The 17,128-nt window shown below is 40.1% G+C and overlaps 1 pseudogene; it reads left to right on the top strand.

Annotated features, from left to right (window-relative positions):
- The first annotated feature begins 5,167 nt into the window (after positions 1-5,167).
- Positions 5,168-6,000, top strand: LOC132531265 (ubiquitin thioesterase OTUB1-like; annotated as a pseudogene).
- Positions 6,001-17,128: the final 11,128 nt, after the last annotated feature.

The following is a 17,128-nucleotide window of genomic DNA, read 5'->3' as shown; positions in this document are numbered from 1 at the left end:
ATGAGACACAGTCAGAGAAATATAGGAGGGTGCTGCTTTAAGAGGTTGGTATCACAAGAAAATTCTAAATTACAAAACAAATACAAATTACAAATCTAAATTAAAAATAATTGTTCCCCTTCAAGAGGATTTTGTACTCTATAAAACTGGTATAGACCAAAACGATGCTTTAAATACAAATCTCCTTCAGTCCATTTAAAATGTTATTTAATTTTAAATCATTTAGAGAAAACTTCAGGAATATCTTGAGTATAAAGCAATTTGATTATGAACAGGTGTTAATGTATCCCCCCAAGAACACACAGCATACTTTCTTTTTAAAAAAAATCAGCAGATATCACGTAATTGCTCTAATTTTGGCCTCTGTGACATTCCTAATGTCAGGCAACGGGAAATGCAGATTGCCCTATTTTGGATGGGAAGTTGAATGCTGAGAGCTTAAGTGATTTTCCTGGAGTTACTCACCAAATTAGTAGAGATGGCCCAATAACTGACTTCCAAATACAGTACTGTTTCACTAGACAAATGCTCCTTCCTTCTGTAGTTATATTTGAAAAATACCATTTCCACGTTGTCTTTTATTCTTTTCAAAGAGCTTCTCATACATTATACATTCATTAATTTATTCACTCATTAAAGAAACATTCATGGGGCTTCCCTGGTGGCGCAGTGGTTGAGAATCTGCCTGCTAATGCCGGGGACAGGGGTTCGAGCCCTGGTCTGGGAGGATCCCACATGCCGCAGAGCAACTAGGCCCGTGAGCCACAACTACTGATCCTGCGCGTCTGGAGCCTGTGCTCCGCAACAAGAGAGGCCCGTGCACCACGATGAAGAGTGGCCCCCGCTTGCCACAACTAGAGAAAGCCCTCGCAGAAACGAAGACCCAACACAGCAAAAATAAATTAATTAATTAATAAACTCCTACCCTCAACATCTTCAAAAAAAAACGAAACATTCATTAAAAATCTACTAAATGCCAGTCCCCAAATGAGCAACACATGACCCTACCTTCAAGAGTCTTAGATTGTAGTTGGGGTAAAAGATATATAAACACTTATAACCAAATAGTAGAGTCCAATGATATAGGTAGGTGTAGGTGTTAAGATAACACTGAGGAGACTTATTAGTTAAGCCAGCCTCTTGTTGCCAAGAGAAATTAAAGAATTCTTGAAAGAGATAACATCTGAGCTGAGTTATGAAGACCTTGTTAAAGTTAGCCAGGAGAAAGAAGTGGTAGAGAGGTATGTGTGCGAAGGAGGGTTGGGGGTAATGGCAATAGAATAAAGGAGGATAAAACGAAGTCCCAACATTTTAAAGGAACTTAGGAAATAGAGCATTTGCATTTGAATGATAAACAAGTAAAGACTCAGGGGTCTGAAGCAACACACACAAGCTCTGTTAGTTGACAGCAATTAGTTGATTCTGGCTTCTACTTAGCTCTTTTTCCAATATGCCTCACTGCCAATTCAGGTGAAAACAGTAATTAAATGTTTGCTTTTTTGTAAAAACATGGTTTGTTATTGGTCTTGTTTCACCTTCAAAAAAATATAAAATACTATATCAGAATAATAATTTTTGAAAACATTAATTTGTAGTTGAGACCATCACCATCCATATCATTTGTTTCCAAATGGTCCCTACATATTATTTCAAAATAAACCAGGGAGTAGATCCTGTCTCTGTAGTGCAAATTGGGGGTGTTAGGGTTGGGAGAAAAAAGGCTAAGAGAAGAAAATTAACCTGACAAAATCACATGGTAAGTGGCAGAGTGCACACTTGAATCCAAGTTTTCTGAATTCCCAGTTCAAGGTCTTTCCACTATACTCCAAGTTATCTCTGTGAAGCATGCAAAGGAGGATTTTTAGTATTTTTTGCCTTAATATGTCACTGTTCATTTTTTATTATTAATGTAATAAACGCCCATTATTCCTCACCTTAAAAATCAGAAGTATTATTACTGTGGGTGGGGGAGGGAGTTACATGGTGGAAAAGAGGTCAAATACTTAGAACCTTCAAACAGAAGCCACCAATGTCCATGTTACCATAAAGCTACACACCTATAATGTCACAGTTAAAACATGCAAAAAGATTAAATCTACTTCTGATGTTAGAAAATAACAGCTTTTATCCACTTGTTCCAAACACCCCCTTCTAAGACACAGGGTGAAAAATCTTTGCCTTACTTTGGTACCATAAGTTCAGAGGAAGAAATAATTTGCCATGTGATTTTTCAATCACCCAGCTAAATTCAAGTTCCCTTTGACACTGATGCTATTCCCAATTCAACACTGCTAAATTTTAACTACCCTCCCTTTCAATTAGCTGGGTTTCCGTTTGCTTACTTTGTCCGTGGTTATAGCCTTCCCTCATGGACCTAAGATCACTGTTTTCCTTCCTCTTTATGCTCTGTGAGCATCAAGTATCATGGGGCATGCGTGTAATTGTCAGTGTGAAAAAGCCAGCTGGAGGTATCACAATCATGTCAATATACCAGCCAGCAAGAAAACCTCCAAGGCGATTGTTTCTATTTAGATATAATATTACATGGATTGAAAACTGCTGCTCCTACAAACTTCTGAGTGATAGTACCATGTTTTCATACTTTTATACAATCAACTAATAAAAATGTGTGTGTATATATATGCATAAATATTATATATTTACATATATAAATATATATAATTGTACCAAAGAAAATAAAATTCATCATTCAGAACATATGCAGAATCAGAAATTATTGAATTACCTGTACTACAAAAGATGGAATCTTAGGGCTCTGAGAGACTGTGAGAGGTTAAGTAAAGCAGATCAACTCACTTTCTAAGAACTGAGGTGAAATTCATCCAACAAAGACGGCTGTTTTCTCTCAGCAGAAAATTCTCCAACCTTAGAAAGTCTCTCTTTAGGTCTACCTTGATATCATGTGTGGTGTCCCATGTTCTTCCTGGGTACCAATGTCTTGTTCAGTAATCACTTAATCTCCCTTCTATTGCTCAAAAACAGTGAAAAACAGAAAAGAGTTTCACTACCACCATGTAATATTCTTACGTATTCAGAGCTAGCGGCCGTAGATAAGTGGAACAGAAAATGTAACAAGATGGAGAAAATTTTATTTTCTATATCTCCTCTAGGGGAGAGAAATATATGTGGGAAGAAAAAATACTTTGCTAACTCCTGGGATGACAGTGAAGGAAGTGAGGCAGGCATTCTACAGTAACAATAGATAGTTGACAAGCTACCCTCCAAGAAGATTCAAATCTGGTCAACTGTAGACCTACCTGTGCTGACAGAGGATGCACATTTGGAGCAAAAACTAGATTGTTCAGGATGTTAGAAAAGGATTGAGAAATGCCACAATAATCTCCTTCTCCTGCCTTCCCCTACATAGCACAGTGCTTTTACCCTAGTTAACTGTGGAACAAAGCCACCAAGTTATTATCCTGCCAAGCAAGCCTACATGTCTTAGTCCAGCTACCTGGCTGAGTAGCCTGGAAACTTGATGACTTTGAATAAGGAACCTGAACCTTCTTTGCCTAGCTCTGAACTAAGCACTTGATATAAATCAATGATTTCTAAAATTTTTTAAGCTAAAAATTCTTGATTCAAATGAAAACTTACCGTTAAAAAATAATAATAATAGTGACAAACTCTGAATGACAGGTGAAAATGGAGGAGAGTGACAGTAAAGAGCCTCAAACATTCTGAGTGTCCCTGAGGGAATGCCATGGAACCCCTGGTGCTCTGGGGAGAAGGGTTACAAACTACCAGACTACATGATCACAAAAGCTTCTTCCAGTTGAAATTGTAGGAGTCTCTTAAACCTTTCCAAAAGAATGAAGTGGTTAATTTTAGAGTGGGAGTGACATTGGCAAAATGGCAGAGCTCTCATTTCCCCACACACAAAAAAAACGTTGAAAAACAAGAAGAAATTGTTAGAATCAACTTTATCAGAGCTCTGGAAAACAGTCAAAGGTTTACAGCAACTAAGTGGATGTCAAATAAAAAAAAAAAGGCAACTTTGAGACAGTAGGAAAGCTTTATGGCATTTTTTACTCATTCACGCGCCATCCCCTCCCCAGAATGGTGGTGACATCAAAGCAGCAGCAATTCAGATTCCCACCATAGGACCCTGGTCCCTGGTTCAGCAGGGAGCAGAGTAGAAATTATCCACCAAGTGTGACCTGAAGGACTAGTACAAGGTGCTCACCTCTGTTTCATCTAACTAGAAACTCAAGCCATAAAAACAGTGGGTATTGCTCAAAAACACAGCCAGCCAAACTAACAAACCTCAGTTGCCTGGGGCAAAGGATTATAGTCAAAACATACAAAAGACCACCTAAGGCCTGAGAACAAAAGCTGAGGAGAGTTTCTTTAGTAAATTAGAACATGTAAAAGCAGGCATATATGCAGGGAAATACAGAAAATCATGTGCTTGTCCAGAGTATGATGAATGCTCAGAGAAGACTTGAGAATACACTATGCTTTTACCTTAGACGGATCCCTACAGTCAGTGCAAGCCTGCCTGAGTGCTGAAGGAGTGCCCTGGCATAGAGTCAACCTGAAAATACTTGGAGAGGTGTTGTTTGTTCAGCACTGGCATTCAAAGAAATCCATGTCAAACTTCTAGCTGAACATAAGCTAAGGTATAAAGACCACAGTGGCCACACACAACAAGGAATACACAACAAGCCTTTGCAAAAACAGTTTGGGGAAGTCATCAAACAAATGAACTACAGCATTCAGCAAACAAAAAAATCATCAAACCCTAGGGAAAGGGGGTGAATCTGATTTCCAGATTGCAGGAGATGAGAGAGAGAAAGGGGCAGAAAAAAATATTTGAAGAAATACTGGCTGAAAAGTTCCCAAATTTGATGAAAAACATGAATCTATAAAGCCATGAAGCTCAACAAATCCCACGTAGGATAAACTCAAAGAGACATACACTGAGACACATTACTAGGCCACAACACAATCCTCAATAAATTTTAAAACATTTAAATCATAGAAAATATATTGTCTGATCACAATGAAGTTACAGTTTTGTAAGAAAACTGGAAAATTCGCCAATATATGGAAAGCACACTCTTAAGTAATCACTGGGTCAAATAAGAAATCACAAAGGCAATTAGAAAATAATTAGAGATGAATTAATTAAAAAAAAAAACTTATGGAGCAGAAGAAGAAACATCTGGGCAGCAGCTCCAAAGGTGTTAACTGTCTTGTCTGTGCTGAAGCCATTATGGGTCAGCAAGAGAATGCTGTGCAGAACTCTCTGGTCTCTGAGCATCTGGAGCTCTCAGTTCTGTGCAAAGAGTATGCTGAGGATGACAGTGTCTAGCAGCATGAGATCAAGAACCTCCACGAAAAGTAGTCGTATATTGGCAAGATCAGGCCTGATGGGAACTGCATCTATTGAGCTTTCAGATTCTCCCACTTGGAGGCACTGCTGGATGACAGGAAGGAATTGCAGTGGTTCAAGGATATGCCTGCTAAGAGCAAAGAGGACCTGGTGTCCCAGGGCTAGGTCCACTGTTGAGGCTTTCTACAACATATCCATGAACTTGATTGAGCATGTAGAGAAGTGAACCTCAGTAGCAGACCTGTTGGCCTCCTTCAAAAACCAGAGTAACTCTGATTACCTGGTGGTCTGTCTGGGGCTGCTCACCTCAGCTACCTGCAGCTTAAGAGCAAGTTCTTCAAGCACTTCATGGAAAGTGGGAAAACTGTCAAGGAGTTCTGCCATCAGGAAGTGGAAGCCATGTGCAAGGAGAATGACCACATCCACATCATCACACTGACTCAGGCCCTCAGCATCTTCATCCAGGTGGAGTACATGTCCTGCAGTGATTATGGCACTACTGACACACACACATCTTCCACAAGGGCTCAGAACCCAAGGTCTAACTTCTCTACTGACCTGGACACTATGATATCATCTATAAAAAAGGTTGGCTCCGGCCTGCTACTGCACTGCCTGCCCTGCCCTCTGCCAGGTGCTAGACATGTACAGAAGGCTTTTTGTGGTTTTAAAAAGGTCACATTTTACTCTTCCCACTTTCCCTGTCATAAAATCTTCCATGTTTTGTTAAAAGGGATGCTGGTGGTAAAAAACCAAAACCAAAAACAAACAAAACTCATGGGATGCAGTGAAGGCAGTATTCAAAGAGAAATATATAACTATAAACATTTACATTTAAAAAATAGATCTCAAATCAATAAACTAACTCTGTACCTTAAGAAAGTAGAAAAATAAGAGCAAAGTAAAACCAAAGCTAGCAGAAGTAAGGGAGTAATAAAAATCAGAGTGGTATCAATAACAGAATAGGAAAATAATAGATAGAATCAATGAAATTGTAAGTTGGTTCTTTGAAAAGGTTAACAAAATTGACAGATCTTTAGCTGGACTAACAATAAAAAAAAGAAAGAGAACACAAATAACTAAAATCAGAAATGAAAGGGGATATTATAAATGATTTTTACAGAAATATAGAGGATTGTAAGAGAATACTATGAACAATTTACTCCAACAAATTATATAGCTTAGGGGCTTCTCTGGTGGCGCAGTGATTGAGAGTCCGCCTGCCGATGCAGGGGACACAAGTTCGTGCCCCGGTCCGGGAAGATCCCACATGCTGCAGAGCGGCTGGGCCCGTGAGCCATGGCCGCTGAGCCTGCACGTCCAGAGCCTGTGCTCCGCAGCGTGAGAGGCCACAACAGTGAGAGGCCCGCGTACCGCAAAAAAAAAATTATATAGCTTAGATAAAATGGACCAATTCCTAGAAACACAAATTATTTAAACTCAGGAATAAAAAATCTCAACAGACCTATAACAAGTAAAGAGATCAAGACAGTAAACAAAAACCTCCCAATGAAGAAAAGTTCAGGACCAGTTGGCTTCACTGCTGAGTTCTACCAAACATTTAAAGAATTAACAACAATTCTTCTCAAGCTCATGAAAAAAATAGAAAAGGATGGAACACTTCCTAACTCACTCTATAAGGCCAGCATAACCTCAATACTAAAGCCAGATAAAAGACATCAAAAGCAAAGAAAACTACAAATCAATATTGTTTATGAATATATATGTGAAAACCCTCAATGATATTATCAAACAAATCCAACAGCGTATCAAAATAACTATGTATCATGACCAAGTGGGATTTATTTCAGAAATGCAGGGTGGTAAACATGAGAAAAATCAATCAATGTAATACACCACATTGACGAATGGGGGGGAAAAAACACATGATCATCTCAATCAACCCAAAAAGGCATATGACAAAATATAATACTCTTTCATGATAAATCACTCAGAAAACTAGAAATAGAAGGAAACTTCCTCATCATGATAAAGGGCATTCATGAATACCCACAGCTAACATCACACTCAGTGGTGAAAGACTGAAGGTTTTCTGCCTAAGATCGGGAAGAAGACAAGGATGCCCACTTTCGCTATTGCTATTCAACACTGTACTGGGCAATTGGACAAGAAAAAGAAACAAAAGTCATCCAAATTAGAAAGAAAGAAGTAACACCTCTATTCACAAATGGCATGATTCTAAATGTAGAAAATTCCAAAGAACATACAAGACAGTTTCTAGATCTAATAAATGAATTTAGCTAAGTTGCAGAGTACAAGATCAACACACAAAAATTAGCTGTGCTTCTGTACACCTGCAATGAATAATTCCAAAAGGAAAGTAAGAAGCAATCCCATTTACAGTAACATCTGAAGAATAAAATATTTAGGAATACATTTAACCAAAGAGATGAAAGACTTGTAAACTGAAAGCTACTAAACATTGCTGAAAGAAAAGGAAAGACATCCTATGTTCATGAGTTAGAAAGGCAATACCGTTAAGATGGCAATTCTACTCAAAGCAAACTACAGATTCAATGCCATCCCTCTCAAAATTACAACAGCCTTTTATGCAGAAATGGAAAAGCTGATCCTTCAAGTTCATATGGAAGTGCAAAGGGCTCCAAATAGCCAAAATAATCTTGAAAAGAACAAAGTCAGAGGACTCAGGTTTTTTATTTCAAAACTTACTATAAAGCTACAGTAACCAAAGCAGTTTGATAGTGGCTTAGGGGTAGACATAAACACCAATGGAATAGAACTGAAAGTCCAGAAATAAATGCATACATCTAAGGCTGCTTTAACTTTTGACAAGGATGCCAAATCTATTCAAAAGGGAAAAGAACAGTCTTCAACAATAGTGTTGGTACAACTGAATTTCCACATTCAAAAGAATGAAATTGGGCCCCTATTTCACATCATATACAAAAATTAACTCAAAATGGATCAGTAATCTAAATACTAGAGCTAAAAGCATAAAAGTCATAGTGGAAAACATAGGGGTAAATCTTCATGACTTCTGATTTGGCAGTGAATTCTTAACAATCACACTAAAAGTATGAGAAACAAAAGGAAAAATAAATAAATCAGATTTCATCAAAATTAAAAACTGTGCAGCAAAGGACATTATCAAGAAAGTAAAAAGTCACCTTACAGAATGGGAGAAAATATTTGTAAATCTTACATCTGATAAGGGTATAAGATCTAAAACAGACAAATACCCACTACAATTCAACAACAAAAAGACAAACAGCCAATTCAAAAATTGGCAAAGAACTTGAATAGACACTTCTCTGAAGATGATATACAAATGGCCAATCACGTGAAAAGATGCTCAGCATCATTAATCACTAGGGAAATGCAAATGTAAATCACAGTGAGATACCGCTTCACACCTACTAAAATGGCTCTAATTTAAAAACAGAAAATCATAAGTGTTGACAAAAATGTAGAGAAATTGGAACCTTCATACATTGCTGATGGAAACGTAAAATGGTGCAGCTGCTTGTGAAAAACAATTTGGTGGTTCCTCAAAAATCTCAACATGAAATAACCATATGACCTGGCAATTCCACTCCTAAGTATATACCCAAAAGAATTCAAAACAGGGACTGAGACAAATACTTATGTGCCAGTATTTATGGAGGCATTATTTATAATAACCCAAAGTATCCATCCATGGGTTAATGGATTAATAAAATGTAAGATATAGCCATCCCTCGGTATCCTTGGGGGGATAGGTTCCAGGACCCTCTATGGATACCAAAATCCACTGATGCTCAAGTCCCTTATTAAAAATGGTGTACTATTTGCACATAACCTATGCACGACCTCCTGTATTCCTTAAATCATCTCTAGATTACTTATAATTACTTATAATACCTAATTACGTGAATGTTACGTAAATAGTTGCTGGCATGCAACAAATTTAATTTTTGCTTTTTGGAACTTTCTGGAATTTGTTTTTTTTAGTATTTTTGATCCGTGGTTGGTTAAATCTGAGGACATGGAACCCACAGATATGGACTGACAACTGTATACTCACAATGGAATACATTTAATCATAAAAAAGAATAAGTTCAAATACATACTGTAACATGTATGAACCTTGAAAACATGCTAAGTGAAATAAGCTGGAGACAAAAAGACAAATACTGTATGATTTCAGTTGTATTAAATATCTAAAATAGGTAAATTCATAGAGATAGAACATAGATTAGATGTTACCAGGGATTGGGTGGTGGGAAGAATGCTGAGTGGTTGCTTAATGGTTACAGAGGTTCTGCTTGGATTGAGGAAAAAAACTGGAAATAGTAGTAAATGACTGCACAACATTGTGAATGTAATTAATGTCAATATATTGTACACTTCAAAAATGGTTAAAATGGCAAAGTTTGGAATATACATTCTACCACAATAAAAAAATTTAATAGGGTGAGATTTAAGGAGGCTGTTCAATATTCCTTAGTGCTTCACCTTTATTTCTGTTTTGAGTCACTGGGTTAGTGGTGCCTCTTTAGTATATCCAATAATCTAGCAAAGTTCTCCTTAAGCTAGCACAAGAAAATCTATGGAAGAAGAAGTGGAATGTGTGTGTGTGTGTGTGTGTGTGTGTGTGTATAATGGCCTACTCTTTTGCATTCAGAAATATAATTATTTATCCATAAAGCAACATAGAAATGAATAAAATTAATGTACAAATATAAACACTGCATATAAACACATAGGGTAAAGGGTATACAATGTTTTTGATGCAATAAAGCTTCTGTTATTATAATTTTGCATGTGTTTTCCTGCTTTTCAACACATATTGTATCTAATCTTTTCATGGTTTTTTCCTTCTTGTTTATTTTTTTCTATAGTGTTCAAATGTTAAATATGACATCAACACTATTTTGTTGCTTAGAAGCAATGTTTCAATGAACTCCATTAAGATTCTCTTCCCTGTCTTATTTGAAGTCTACCACTGCTGAAATGTCTCCTGCATTCTATTGTCTTCTGAGGGCATCCTTTTCTTCTGGGTTTCTCCATGAGTTCGAACTCCAATCTTTGCCTACCCCAAGCTACTCCTGATTAACTTTGTGCTTTCTGAGTAAATAGGTCAGCACAGAACAACCTGACTTTAAAAAGCATCATTTTTCTGTAAAACCTAACATAAGCTAAATAAAGTTTTATGATTCAACACAACAAAACCCTCATTAGGAATGCACAACTGAGTTTTTTCATGGTCTACATATGCATAGTGAGGTAAGAGAGTGGAGAAGAGAATCATCTGCATATCATTGGTCAGGCTCCAAACAGCCATGATATTCAGTGGACAGCTTTCGGGGGAGGCAGAGATATCTGAAACAGGGGTCGATGGCGGGAATAGAAAGAGAAAGAATGTAAGTGACACTGGTGAGGGATAACTATAATATCTATCAACTGATTAGAAGTCCGAAATATGGAAGAAGGAAACTCAAAGCTCACAGAGACTGGGAGAAGGTGAAAGAAACCAGTTGTTTTCAGGATGAGAACAGAATGGAGGAAAAGGGAGTTTGAGGTTCTAATGGGATAGAACCTTAAATAGGAAGAGTTTAAGTAGAACACTGAGATTCAAAAACTGAAAATCTCAGGAGAGAAGACAGAGCAAAGGACTCAAAGAAGCAGCAAATGACATGGAAAAGGACCAATTTTAGAGGTAGTAGGACCTAAAGGATAGCACGGAAAGCAAGCACAGGGTGAGGGGCAAAAAATATTCCATAGAATGTAAGGTGGGAGGAGTGACTTGGATTTGGGAGATAAGGGGTTATGAATAATATTTAAGAAAGTTATTTCTTTGTGGTTATGGAACTGGGAGTCACACAGCAATGGAATGAAGGTGGTGAAGTAGGCAGGGGTGTTAAAATACAGGCAATTCCTTCCCAAAGGCTAATAATGAAAAGAAAAACAACAAGAGGAAAATGGCCTGTGGAGGTAACAAGACAGAAGGAGGGTTTCTATTTTATTAATATTTTTAAATATAAAGGTGGAGGTAAAACTCACAGAGAAGTAAATCAATTCATGGGAAGAGAAGGGCTAAATTGAAGGGGGCAAGAAAATGGAGTAGAAGAGAATGACTGAAATCCAGGACAAAGCTGAAAACCTAGCCCTGGGAAGAGGAAAACAACTTCTAAAACAGAGACAGGAGAAATGAAAGCCTAAATAAAAGACGACACAGACGAATCACCAGAGTGACTTCAACAGCCTCAATTCAGCAGGCCCAATGTTCTCCGATGAAACTGAAGAGAGGAGAGGTGGCTTTGGGGCTCAAAGGCAGAAAAGTGATTTGAAAGAGAAAGTCAGCAAGATAAGGAGGAAACAAGAGAGGAATAAAGGAACTACTAAAACAATAAGCAGATGCCCTCTTGGAAGTAATGGAAGTTCAAGGGAAGCCTAGATTTCATTAAAGCAGGCATTGAGAGATTCACATGTAGAATAAATGAAGGATGGTGTAGCATTTGCTTATGAGAAAAACAAGGCTCCTAAGAGATAGGCAGAGGGGCAGAACAGGAGAGGAACCCAGGACGCTGGGTAGAATTGTGGGGATGGAATGAGATAGAGATGTTTTGTACCTGCTAGGAAAAGCCGTGGCTATCTTATTTACCAGCATGACTCTCCAAAACTGGGTGGAATTTCATTAAAGATGTGGGATTCAGTAAAGGCTATCTGGTTCATGATTGGCAAATGATACTTGCCACCTCTTCCCCTAGGCTCAGGAGAGGAATGTGTGGTGCTGAAAGGGACAGATTTTGTTTTCACTCCTGTTGGCTGCCGGCATGGGGCCCAGCAAAAGCAGAGTCACGCAAGTGCAAACTTGCTGCTTTTTAAGCAACGAGCTGGCAGGGAAGAGATCCTCTCTTTATCATGTATTTATTTATTTATAATTTGTATAGCATCCATATCCAAATGGATTTGAGGCAGTCTGCAATAAAAACACATGTACACATGTCACAAGATACTTAAACTAAAGGTCAGAGGGAGCCTAGAAAAAGGAGGATAGCTCTTGCAGCGTGTTGTTCTGCAGGAAAATAACTAGGAAGAAGAGACGGCAGCCTGAGGACAAATGTTTCTCAGGGGTGCTCTCCCATTGCTGGTTTTGTCCATGACAACCACCAGAGAAAACCTTTCGTCTTGGAGTATGCCCAAACCAAAGGTCCCAAGCCCAGAGAGAGAAGAGTAGGGTCTGGTGCTCAGTGAGAAGATGCTGTCAAGCATATGTGCACTGTTCCCACTGCCTTCAGCCCAGGAGGTAACACTGCTGGGGTGTGAATGGATTTCCTGATGTCAGCAGAGGGGACCAATCCACCTCTGTCTCCAGGAGACTTGTCAGATGAGACTCTCGAATGCCAAAGTCAGTGTAAGCTAAAGGCAAAATGTCTAGACCCCAGGGCCTTGGAATCAGCTCCATTTCACTGCTTCCTTTACACACAGCCTCTTCTTCACATGCATTAAAACCTCACCAAGGCTGGTTTCTAGGTCTGCACAAAAGACCATTGAATGCCATCCAAGAAGTCCTCACTCTCTAAGAATCCTAATGGAGCACCGCCACTGTGACCACACACAGGGCAGGCACAATGACCGAGTGGGAAGCAGAGGCCCGCCATCCAGTCCCAACGGGTGTCTGTGACCTCACTTTGTACGCCCACACAATGCAGCTTTCTTTTGATACAGGGCAGGATGCTGCTGTAAGAAATTTCAGAGGGAGCCCTTCTCTTCTCACACTCTGCCCCCTGCCAGTGTCCACCTGAAGCTGACCACAGCTGGAGCGTTTTCTCACAGGCCATGAAGAGTTGGCAGTGGCAGGTAAGTACTAACAATCTGATACCTTCTGTGGCACAGACACACTCTCTATAGTTGGCTGTTGCTGCTACTGGGATTTTTTATAAAATGGGCAATGCAGATGTGTTAAGGGATTTCACTTAACAGTGTCTTGAATCTTCTGCTAGTAATATCCAGAGGCAGCTATGTTTATTAGTGAAAGAAGTAAATAAATAAACAGAAAAACGCGTAGAGTACTGACATCAGAAAGGAAGAAGTGTAAAGACATTCATCAGAAGTTTTTTACTAATTTAGTTCTATTCCTGTTTGATTGAAGAAAATGGTTCTCCATTGTGCTTAACACAGCTGAGGACATCTGATGGATTAGAAGTGTTCTAGGACAATGATATCTCTGGTAAATGCAAAGATCTAGGTGCCACCGGCATAGAGAAGAGCCAAGTTTTGGCCCACTCATGCTTTTCCTCACTGTGGCCTTTCCGAGGACTGAAGAAATGAGTCTCATGGGAATTGGCAGAGTGGTTAGTTTGGACCAGCCTCATCAACAGTGTAGGTCGCAACTTGGTCAGTTCAGGCCACTCTGCTTGTCAACTCTCAAGGTCAAAGAGTTGATAAGATGGGATATCACAATGCCTCCATCAAGGGGGCTAGTTTTCAAGCTGTATGTGTCCAAGATTTACCATATTTCTCTGGCAGCTTGAGCGTTACACTACTTCCTTGTTCTCACAAGGAGATGAAAATGGAGGGAAGACGTTACAATCTCAAGTGTCTGTGGAAATCACCCACTGTAGCTATTTTATTCAGGAGGGATGTGCTTCCTGCCCCCATTATTCTAGGCAACTGGGTATTAACTCTCACTGTATTTGCTACACTAATGGTTTCTCCTAATAGCCCCACCCACCCTAACCACTAGTTGAGTTCAAATGCCTTGACATCTGTCTCCATAACTTTAGTCTTTCTCTCCACCCAGCCTGAGTGAGAGGCTTGCCTTCCTTCCATTCCGCGTCATGATCTACAGTAATAGGTTCAAGAGGGCGGAAACTTGGTTCCAGCCTCCCTGACGCTTTGACTCACCCTGTAAAAAGTTATTGGTGTCAGCCCTGGTCTAGCAATTGCCTCTCCCCCCACGCCCCCTGGCTTGAATAATTTTACTTCCCCCTGCTGCACCATACAATAACCTCTAATGAGCTCTCACATTCCTTCCTCAAGCACCCACTGCCTCCATGTCAAACAAGGAGAGAAAAATAACTTCCTGCTGAAAATCCACATGGCCATGAAGTTCTAAGCAACTTAAGTAACATACAGAAGCAGGTCACACTTTACAGAAATGGGAATCCATCAAGTATAGGGAAAAGAGAGAATATGATCTATGTGCGGGGACAGCATCAGCCCTAGTCCCCAAAAAAGGGGGGAGGGGAAAAAAACAAACAAAGAGAACTTGACAACCTGAGCTGAAAATAACTTTTCAATATTTTGTCCTAGGATTTGTGTTATATACTTCAATATGTAACAGGAATCCCAATATAGACGACCTGTTCACACGTTTATAGTTAATTTCACCAGGAAATGAACCAACATTCCTTAGCCCCCCACTGTGTGCTAGGCCTGATTATCTTACATTATCTAAGAGTGGAAATATGGGTTTAGAACCATTTCTCTCCCCTCTCCCCATACACATTTTCTGAATACTTCCATCAAATATATATATATATATATATATATATATGTAATCACACCCCATAAAGACATAGACACAATTGCACATTCAGTTTCCTTTTTTATCTCTTTGTCCCTTTTCCTAGCACACATCAGGTAGATTTCAGCTTAGAATACTCCAAGGGCTATGGGATGGAGAGGTGATCAGCTCTGCTTCTCAAACTACCATACAACCACTGTAATGATGGTCCTGCATGGGACCCCATGCTCCTTGCACGAAGAAGGATATGACTCGGCAGCTGCCTAACCTGGAGCTCCCTGTGGAGGTCATGCTTTTCCTCCTTGGGCCTCCTGGGCCATAATGACCCATGAGCACTCACTACCCCTCTTGCTTTCTAAACTTTCACATACTTGTTAATTTCTTCCTTGTGTATCTCCCTGTGGTAATAGCTGAAAATCTCTTAGAATATTCTTCAACATTTTCATACTTTCAAAGGGATAGCTAGAGATAGAGCACGTCCAGGTAAGAATACCCCATAGGCCATGAACAAGGAAGAAATACATTCTGAGCAGAATTAGCAATGTCCATGCAGAAAAGGAGGAGAGGTAAACCAAGATTCTTATCTCATGGACCACTTAGTATGTGAGTGGGTGGGCTCAGAAAGCAAAGAAACTTACCTGTGGGCACTCAGCAACTAACTGGGAGAGCCAGAGGGCGAACATAATGCTTTCTGATTTCAATTGCAACACTGGCTGCATTAAACTCCACCCTTCTGGGCTTCCCTGGTGGCGCAGTGGTTGAGAGTCCGCCTGCCGATGCAGGGGACACGGGGTCGTGCCCCGGTCCGGGAAGATCCCACATGCCGCGGAGCAGCTGGGCCCGTGAGCCATGGCCGCTGAGCCTGCGCGTCCGGAGCCTGTGCTCCGCAACGGGAGAGGCCACAACAGTGAGAGGCCCGCGTACCGCAAAAAAAAAAAAAAAAAAAAAAAAAAAAAAAACCTCCACCCTTCTAAGTTGGCCTCCTGGCCTGTAATATATGCTCTAATTAATCCTTGCTTCACCTGGCTTCTAGGTTCATCATAGAAAATCACTTTCCTCTAGATATCACCCATTTGAAATTTCAATGGCTCCAAGGCCAGTTACTTATAGCTGAGATTCTCAGGTGTTTCCCCCGCCTCTGTACGCCTGATGGGTGATGTTCATGCGTATGGCACTGGATTTCTTGTGCTGACACAGTAAGCCTTGTAGCTCTAAAGCCACCTTCTTTCTTACCATTCAGTGATTGCACTGGTATGCAAAAGAATGTGAGTGACACTGCTTTCCCAAGTAATCAGTTACCTGCTTCGGTAGGAAGTCATACTCTCCATCTGCTGAAGCCCCTGCCTCAACTACTTCTGGAAACTTCCAGAGTATCTCACAGCATCTGAGCTGTTCTTTGTGCTTCAGTCTTTCCAGCTACTCTATTAAGGACAGTAATTCTCTTTCAGCTGTCCTTTACTGGTGAGGAGGTATGTGGCATTCTGCGTGGCATTCTATTAGAGGACCCCAAAGGCAATGTTCTTTGAGCCCCAATACGGGATGTGTATTTATAGCCTCTGTCATATCAGGGCCCAGATACGCATCATGGGGCTAGAACAGAAGCAGATTCCAGGAGCAGCCGCCATGTGAACACAGGCTCCTGTGTGATGATGAAGCCTTTGTCACAGTCTCACTCGCTGTATGCTGGATTTATTCACCCTTAGATTGATGGCCTTCAACCCCACCCAATGGATGTAATGGATATGGTACTGCATGTTCCTCATTCTGTCCCACTAATTGGCCAAGCTGGCCCAGTCAGACCTAAATTCCAGCAACGGACAGTAGAAGACTTCATGGTATGCTAAGATTCTTACCACACGTGATTATAAAAGTAGCAACTTTAATTTACATAAAGCAAATGTAGGTCAAAGAAAATCTCTACTAGATAGTCTTCCTAGAATCAAATTACTGATACACCTCACAATGGATTATGACAGGTCAGCATGCTGCAATACTAAAGTAAAAGTGGCTGGCCCACAGGAGGAAAGCAAAACCATCACCCAGCAATTTCCAAAGTGGACATGCCCAGCATCATTTTCCATTACTTTTTGCTTAGGGGCTGCACTTCAGTCCACGGTTGGAGCACTGCCCTGGCAAAGGTAGTGCTCTCATCATTTCTGCACCATTCATAATGGTGTTCCCAAAGCCTAAAAACACTCCCCACACTGTTCCCAGTTAGGGAATGCCTGTCAAATGTTAACCACCATTCAAGGCCCGAATGCTGCCTCCGCCAGGAA

The sequence above is a fragment of the Lagenorhynchus albirostris genome, chromosome 13 (genome assembly GCF_949774975.1).
Source record: "Lagenorhynchus albirostris chromosome 13, mLagAlb1.1, whole genome shotgun sequence".
In the NCBI taxonomy this organism is placed as follows: Eukaryota; Metazoa; Chordata; class Mammalia; order Artiodactyla; family Delphinidae; genus Lagenorhynchus; species Lagenorhynchus albirostris.
This window is presented reverse-complemented; position numbering and strand designations above follow the sequence as displayed.